Consider the following 7,013-nt stretch of genomic DNA (forward strand, 5'->3'; position numbering starts at 1 on the left):
CCGTCAGCCCCGCCCTATGCGACTCCTGAGACTCAGGGTCCTTCAGTACTTGTTGCAAGCGCCTCTGAGAGAAAGGTGCCCTCGATTTTCGCCTGCTGCCAAACTGTCTATGCTCTCCCCCAATGAGTCCGGTATTGGAGTTCAGTTCAGTTGGAAGTGGAGTTGGAGGTGGCGTTCAGAGCAGTCTGGAGCCCCTGTCTCCTTCCCGTCAGGGCAATCCCGCGGCACAGCCGGCCGGCCCTTCTCTGCGTGCACTGTGCGCGCCTCCAGGACCTCCTCTCGCCGTTCCCTGGAGTTCTTCCTTACAGCCCAGCTCCCTATGGGTGAGCCTGGGTTCCCAGGGTCTGGCCTAGAATTGGGGTTCAGAGCAGTTGGAGCTGGGCCCAGCACAATCGGAGCTTTTCTCTGCTTCCCGCTTGGGAACTCCAGCCAGGCACTCGGCCTCCCTCCTCTCCGGCTCCGTCCTCTCCGCGCGCTGCGTGTCTCCGTACCTTGGGCTTTTACAGCTCCTCCGCGCTTCCTTCTGGTTTTCTCCTAGCTTCTTGTTGTAGGATTTCCAGTCAGTCGACTTTCCTGTTCTGGGTAATGTCCATTTTATATTTTAGTTGTATTTTATTAAAATTGTTGTGTGCAGCTGCGGCTAGTTGCCTACCCGAGCAGCCATCTTGGATTCTCAATCGAGAATGTGACCTTTAGAACTGCCCCAGGAAAAACAGAGTATGAGCCACATAGCACCAGACCACCAGACTCAGCCCCTAGAGGTAGTAAACTGGATGTATTATCAACACAGCACCAGACCACCAGACTCAGCCCTAGAGGTAGTAAACTGGATGTATTATCAACGTCCTGCGGCGGTTCCACCCTGTTCCTTGTGATAATGTCTATCCTCCCCTCAAGGAATTCCTGTCCCTCTTTCTGGAAGACCCCCTCCCCTTGTCCTTTGTTCTAACTTTGCGGTTTTTGCCTTTATAAGCCTGTAAGAAGTTCTGCTCCGGACTTGACTTGGCTGCTCCTGCGTGAGTAACAGGTCAAGTCCCAGCATGCTGGAATTAAATCCTCTTGCTGTTTGCATCAAGTGCCGTCTCTTGCGTTTGACTGGGTCATCGCTGATCCTGGGTCAGTGCAGGGGTCTCCTTCGGGGGGTCCAACATTACAAAGTTTTCTGGGTGCTCTGGTCAGGATTCATGGTTGGGATTCTTGGTCTCCTAACTAGGGTGTGCTTACCCTCATGTTCATGTGCTAGGAATTACACAATGGTGTCTTGTCTATGCATAGTTAGTTAATCTTCTTGTGAAGAGAACTAAAGTCAAGAACAACCTATGCTGCCATCTTGATGATTGATTTCCAAATGTGCAGGATCTCAGTAGAGTTGTACAGTGTTAAATGCTCATGTTGAGGTCTTTCCTTGATAGAGGGTGGCTGCGTGACTTTTAGAGTTCTCAAAATTAGTAAAATTCCTGGGGTTAAGCAATTTATATTTGTGTTTCATTGATCACAATCTGTTTCTTACATATGTTCTTAGCTGGAAAGAAATACAGAGCATCATATTTTGGGGGATGGTTTCAGTGAGTGCCTTGGTCATTTTTTCACAGGGTTTAAAAAATCTGAATTTCCTTCATGGATAGCCTAACTCATTTATTCATGGACTATGACTGATTCAAAACACAGTCACTGTCAATTATTCAGAACTTATATTATTGGATGTAAAGCTTGTTCCAGTGACACTTGTTAATGTTCTCATTACACCTTTAAGCTAACTTTAACTCACAATGCTTGTCAAGAATAAAGATTTACCTTCTTCGGCTAGGGATTCTTTTCACTGTTCACAAGTGGAAGTCAACTATAACAGGTTTCCTTACTCACCTTCTCGGCTGAAATATGTCTCTGCAGGTGGTCTCCTTTTCAGCTATAAGGAACCTGCTTCAAAGAACTCCTCCACTTCTATTGGTATTGGCTTCAGGTTTAAGCCTGAACATGTGTTTGTTGTCATTGCCACTTATCTGATTTTAACTAATTAACTCAGCAGGAAAGATAACTTTTTAAAGTTTAATGTTATTCCAAAGCACCTTGGGATACCATAGCATGACAAGATGACATAAAAGTTAGTATGTGTTCACTTCCACCTTCTCTTAAAGTTAGGCACCCCGGTGGTTTAGACAAATGCTTTGGTTGTTCAAATGGAAACTTGGTACTAAAAGTCATGGGTAGAAAAAAAAAAAAGAAAAGAAAAAGAAAAAGAAAAACCACCTTGAATTCTAATTTGATGTTTCCAGTCTGTTAGAAACATAGAGAAATGGTGGAACCATTTATAATTCCTATGGATCCGTGTAATTAGATAGAAACATGGAATAAAATCTTAGGATAAGTTTGTATATTAGTTTTCTATTTCATGCCTTCTATTTTTATACAAACTACAGTGTATCACTTTTAGCTATATTTATATAACATACATATTTAAAAACTTCTTTTACATAAATTATTTTTAAATCTTCTGAAACTGTTATCTCTCCGTGGCAAAAACTAATAGGATTATAAAAATTGAATAAAATTATGCAAATATATAGAAATTTTAAAAAGTGTTGGTAATGAGTTCAAGTATCTTTTTAAATCATATTGCTTATATGCGTTTCTTTAATATTTTGAAGCGTGTAATTTTTGTAACAAGTAATTGGTCTTTGAAACAAATACCATTTCTATAAAATTTACTATTCTTTACTCTGTTTGAAATATTTTTTTGGGGGTCAACCTGAAACATAAAGAAAATTAAAGCAAATATGTATTACAAAAAAAGAATTAGAATATATATCAAAGTACTCATAACATGTATGGAATATTGGTAGCAAGCGGAATTTATTTTCATTGCACAGTACAGTTAGTAGACACAAGAGATTTCAGGTGTGGATGTATATTTATAAGAACTTTGTTAAGATGAGATGTCCTGATGGATTATGGTAATGTTTGGGGATAATATATTACAAATAAATATGTAATAAACCCTTTACTTACTGTGTGTACATAAAATCAAATACAACAAGGTCAATTTATTCACCTTCTTTATGTCTAGAGGTGTGATGTTATTTAAAAAAACAGTGTCCCAGTGCAAGTTTTATATGAAGTACTTGATTGTAAGCATTCAACAATTGATCAATTTGTCTTTTTATTCATTCACTTAACATACTTAATATGTCTTAATTATGTTAAGTGCATTATCATATGATTTTCAATACAGATAAAATTCAGAATAAAATGTTTTAATATTAAACTTTTAATCACATGAAGTTTTTCAATAAATGCATGTTACAAAGAACTAAGGAAAAAGAAACAATAAAACAAAAAGATATGAAGGAGAATAAATGATCTGAGACTGTTGTGTAGTGGTAGCTCAAGGGGAACCACAGATATTCATGCCTAGAAGGTATTTAATTTGAGCTCTGGTGATTGAGAAGAGTCAGCCATATAAAGAAAAGGAGGGAGGGGCATAAAAGAGGTTACTATGAAACAGAAACAATAAAAAAAAGGGAAGGGTTTTGATGTATGATGAGTAAGAGAAAGATTAGCACAAACAAATCAAATTTAGTATAGATCTAGAGACCATGGAAAATAATTGGGGTTTGATGACATGGGTAATGAAAATAAACTGAATAAAAATTAAGAAGAGCTTCATATATGGATGAATGACTAAACAAATAAACCAACCAACCACCAAGAAATCAAACAACTTCTGCTCTAGATAAAGGATGGGTAATGTCTTAAGAGAACAGAAGTGAGTTAGTCAAGATATAAAGTATGAAGACCAGTTAAGAGATTATTATACTAGTCCTATAAATGTTAGCTTATATTAAGACTTTTAAATATACAAAGTGAATAGATTATACCTTGAGTTATTATTTTTGGGAAATGTAAAATCTTTAAAAAAGAGAAATAACTTTTTTTTCTGTGTAATTTAAATTTGAAAAGGCTTCATGATGTGAGAAGCAACCAGACACAAGAAAAAATTTGGAAAATTTAAGAAAAACTGTAATTTGATTTGGGGTAGAGCATAATGTAAAAGTAAAATAATAGGACATAAAAGTAAATAATTATAAGATAATATGCAGTTCAATGCAAGATATGAAGGCATTTTGGGGAAATGGAATGGTTCAGGAACCCTATCAAATGGGAATATTTTCTTCATATGTGGCTTGAATTGTAAATACAGAAATAGAAAGTTGTAATTTTAATATTGGACAAGAATACAACCCAGAGTACTCAAAACTCTGGGGCAGGAAGAAATACGTAGGTAAAGTATAGACAGAAGCTAAGGTAGAACAGATATGAAATCTATGAGAGTATAGAATTAATTAAAAGAAAGTCTCCAGTTGATACTTAAGCTATCTGGAAGAGTAGTTTAAGAAAAAGAGGAAAGTGTGTAGTTATTAAAATGAAAATTTTAAACATGATATATAGGTTAGAAGGGAGTATAACTAGAAGAATATCAAAGGTAATGTTTTTTTTGTGTGTGTGTGTGTTTTTTTTTATCCTCACCTGAGGATATATTCCATTGCTTCGGAATGAAGGGAAGAGAGAAAGGAAGGAACCTTGATGTAAGAGAGACATATTGATTGGTTGCCTCCCTCATACACCCAGACAGAGCTGGGGAATAAACCTACAACCAGGTTAGGGAAGTTTTCTGCCATTTTTTCTTCCAACAAGTTCTTTATCCTTTTCTCCATTTCTGCCTCTTCTGATGCACCTACTATTAGAATATTGTTATGTTTAACATCGTCCCACAGCTCCCTTAAGCTGTCCTCTTGTTTAAAAGTTTTTTTTAAATATATTTTATTGATTTTTTATAGAGAGGAAGAGAGAGGGCTAGAGAGTTAGAAACATCGATGAGAGAGAATCATTGATCAGCTGCCTCTTGCACATCCTCCACTTGGGACGTACACGCAACCAAGGTACATGCCTTTGACTGGAATCGAACCCGGGACCTTTCAGTCAACAGGCCAATGCTCTATCCTGAGCAGATTAAAAAAAATGTGTGCATCTACACAATGGAATACTATGCTGCAGTAAAAAAGGAGTTCTTACCATTTGCAACAACATGGATGGAGCTAGAGAACATTATGCTAAGTGAAATAAGCCAGTCAGAGAAAGATAAATATCACATGATCTCTCTCATTTGTAGAATATAATGAACAATATAAACTGATGAACAAAATCAGATCCAGAGACAGAGAAACATCAATCAGAATGTCAAACCTCAGGGAAGGTAGGGGTCAGTGGGGGTAAGGGTGAGAGATCAACCAAAGAACTTATATGCATGCATATAAGCCTAATCAATAGACACAGAAAACAGGGAGGTAAGGGCATGTATGGAGGGTTGGGAGGTAATGGGGGAATAAGGTCACATATGTAATACCATAATCAATAAAGAAATTAAAATATATATCATATGTATATTATAACGTATTTCCCTATGCCTACTGCCCCCCTGCATGAACTCTGCCAAGTAAGGCTTATTTTTATATCTGTGTCCCTAAAGTTGACCTAAAGTGTCAAATCATGTCTGGCAGTGACTTATCCTTTCTCATGAAGTAGAAAAGTTTATTCATTCATCTATTGAAAAACCTTTACTTTCTAACTATTAATGCCAGATGCTAGTTAGAATAGCATAATTTGTCTTTGACATTTAATATCTAATATTTTCTGATTTAGAAATTAGAATACCCAAAGTAAAAAAAGTCAGAATTTCCCTTATAAGGGTGTTTGCAGGTGGCGCCTTTGGAATAATTATGTTTAGATGAGGGCATGAAGACAACTCTACTTGGCAGAGTTCATGATAAGCTTAGTGCCCTTATAAGGAGAGACCAGAGAGCTAGTTCTTGGACTTCACATTGTGTAGACACACCAAGCCAAGTATCTCACTGGAAACTGATGCAGCTAGCAAGGTGATCTTGGACTTCCAAGCCTCAGAACTGTGGGAAATACATGTCTGTTGTTTAAGCTATTCACTTTATAATATTCTCTTATAGCAGTCAGACAGGTGCTGTTATCTGGCATACTATCTGTGTACCATTCTGATACCTTTCAACATTACAATGCGTTTATGTTAAAGTAGCTCTTTAACTGTTTTACTTTTATTCCTTGGTTTAGTTTTGCAACATTAGTTTTATTGTTTTTTAATCTCTACCACCAAGAAAAGACAGTTTTACATATATCTGTAATAATATCTAATTCTTAATATCTACACAGTTTTAGCATCTTAATCTCATTAAGTTGATTTAAGAGAGGGAGTCTTAGAGAATAAAATAAGTAGCAACACACGGCATTTACTTTGAGGTTTTTGGTTTTTTTTTAATTTAAGACTCATATTTAGAAATATACCATTATAGAATATGAAATGGAGAAAAAAACTGATTGACAGGCAAAAATATGTATTTTATTCAGAAAGCCTCAATTTATTTATTTATTTATTTGTTTGTTTGTTTATTTATTTATTTTTTACATTCTGTTATTGTGGTTGCCTAGAAACCAATACTAGGATCATGATTTAAGGCAGTGAAATTTCATGTCTCTTTTCCCCCTTAACACTGAAAGAAGACTGCACTAAATGAATATCACTCAAAATTAACAGCCTCTCATTAGAACTTTGTGACACTTTCCTCTGGGTGGCCACACAGAATGACTCTTGGTTGTCTTTAAACTAAAGATGCAGACTCTTCTTAATTGGCCTGCAAAGGGCTGTCAATTTTCTGCTCCCTTCTAAACCAAGACTGACCCTTTTCTATCCCACAGGACACCAGTCTCAGAAATTTTGAACACTATAAAGCTGGGAGTTATACACTGGTAGTGTCTTTCTTAACAACCACAGCCTATGTGTTGAACTATTGCACATGATTTTAAGTTTCTTTAGTAACAAAAATGATATAAGCATTTTAAGATCAATGCAGAGAAGAGGTATATCATTTCATGTATTCTTTCCTATATACCTCAGTTTTTTCTTTTATGTTATTAAATTTATTGGAGTGACA

At 36.4% G+C, this 7,013-nt stretch overlaps 1 long non-coding RNA gene across 1 annotated transcript; it reads left to right on the top strand.

Moving 5' to 3' along the window:
- Positions 1-718: 718 nt before the first annotated feature.
- On the top strand, positions 719-1,075 carry LOC311618533. The gene is made up of 2 exons (XR_014794351.1): positions 719-761; positions 819-1,075. It is a non-coding gene; the product is annotated as an uncharacterized lncRNA (long non-coding RNA).
- Positions 1,076-7,013: the final 5,938 nt, after the last annotated feature.

This window comes from Pipistrellus hanaki (genome assembly GCF_964339955.1).
Source record: "Pipistrellus hanaki genome assembly, chromosome: 3".
Taxonomy (NCBI): Eukaryota; Metazoa; Chordata; class Mammalia; order Chiroptera; family Vespertilionidae; genus Pipistrellus; species Pipistrellus hanaki.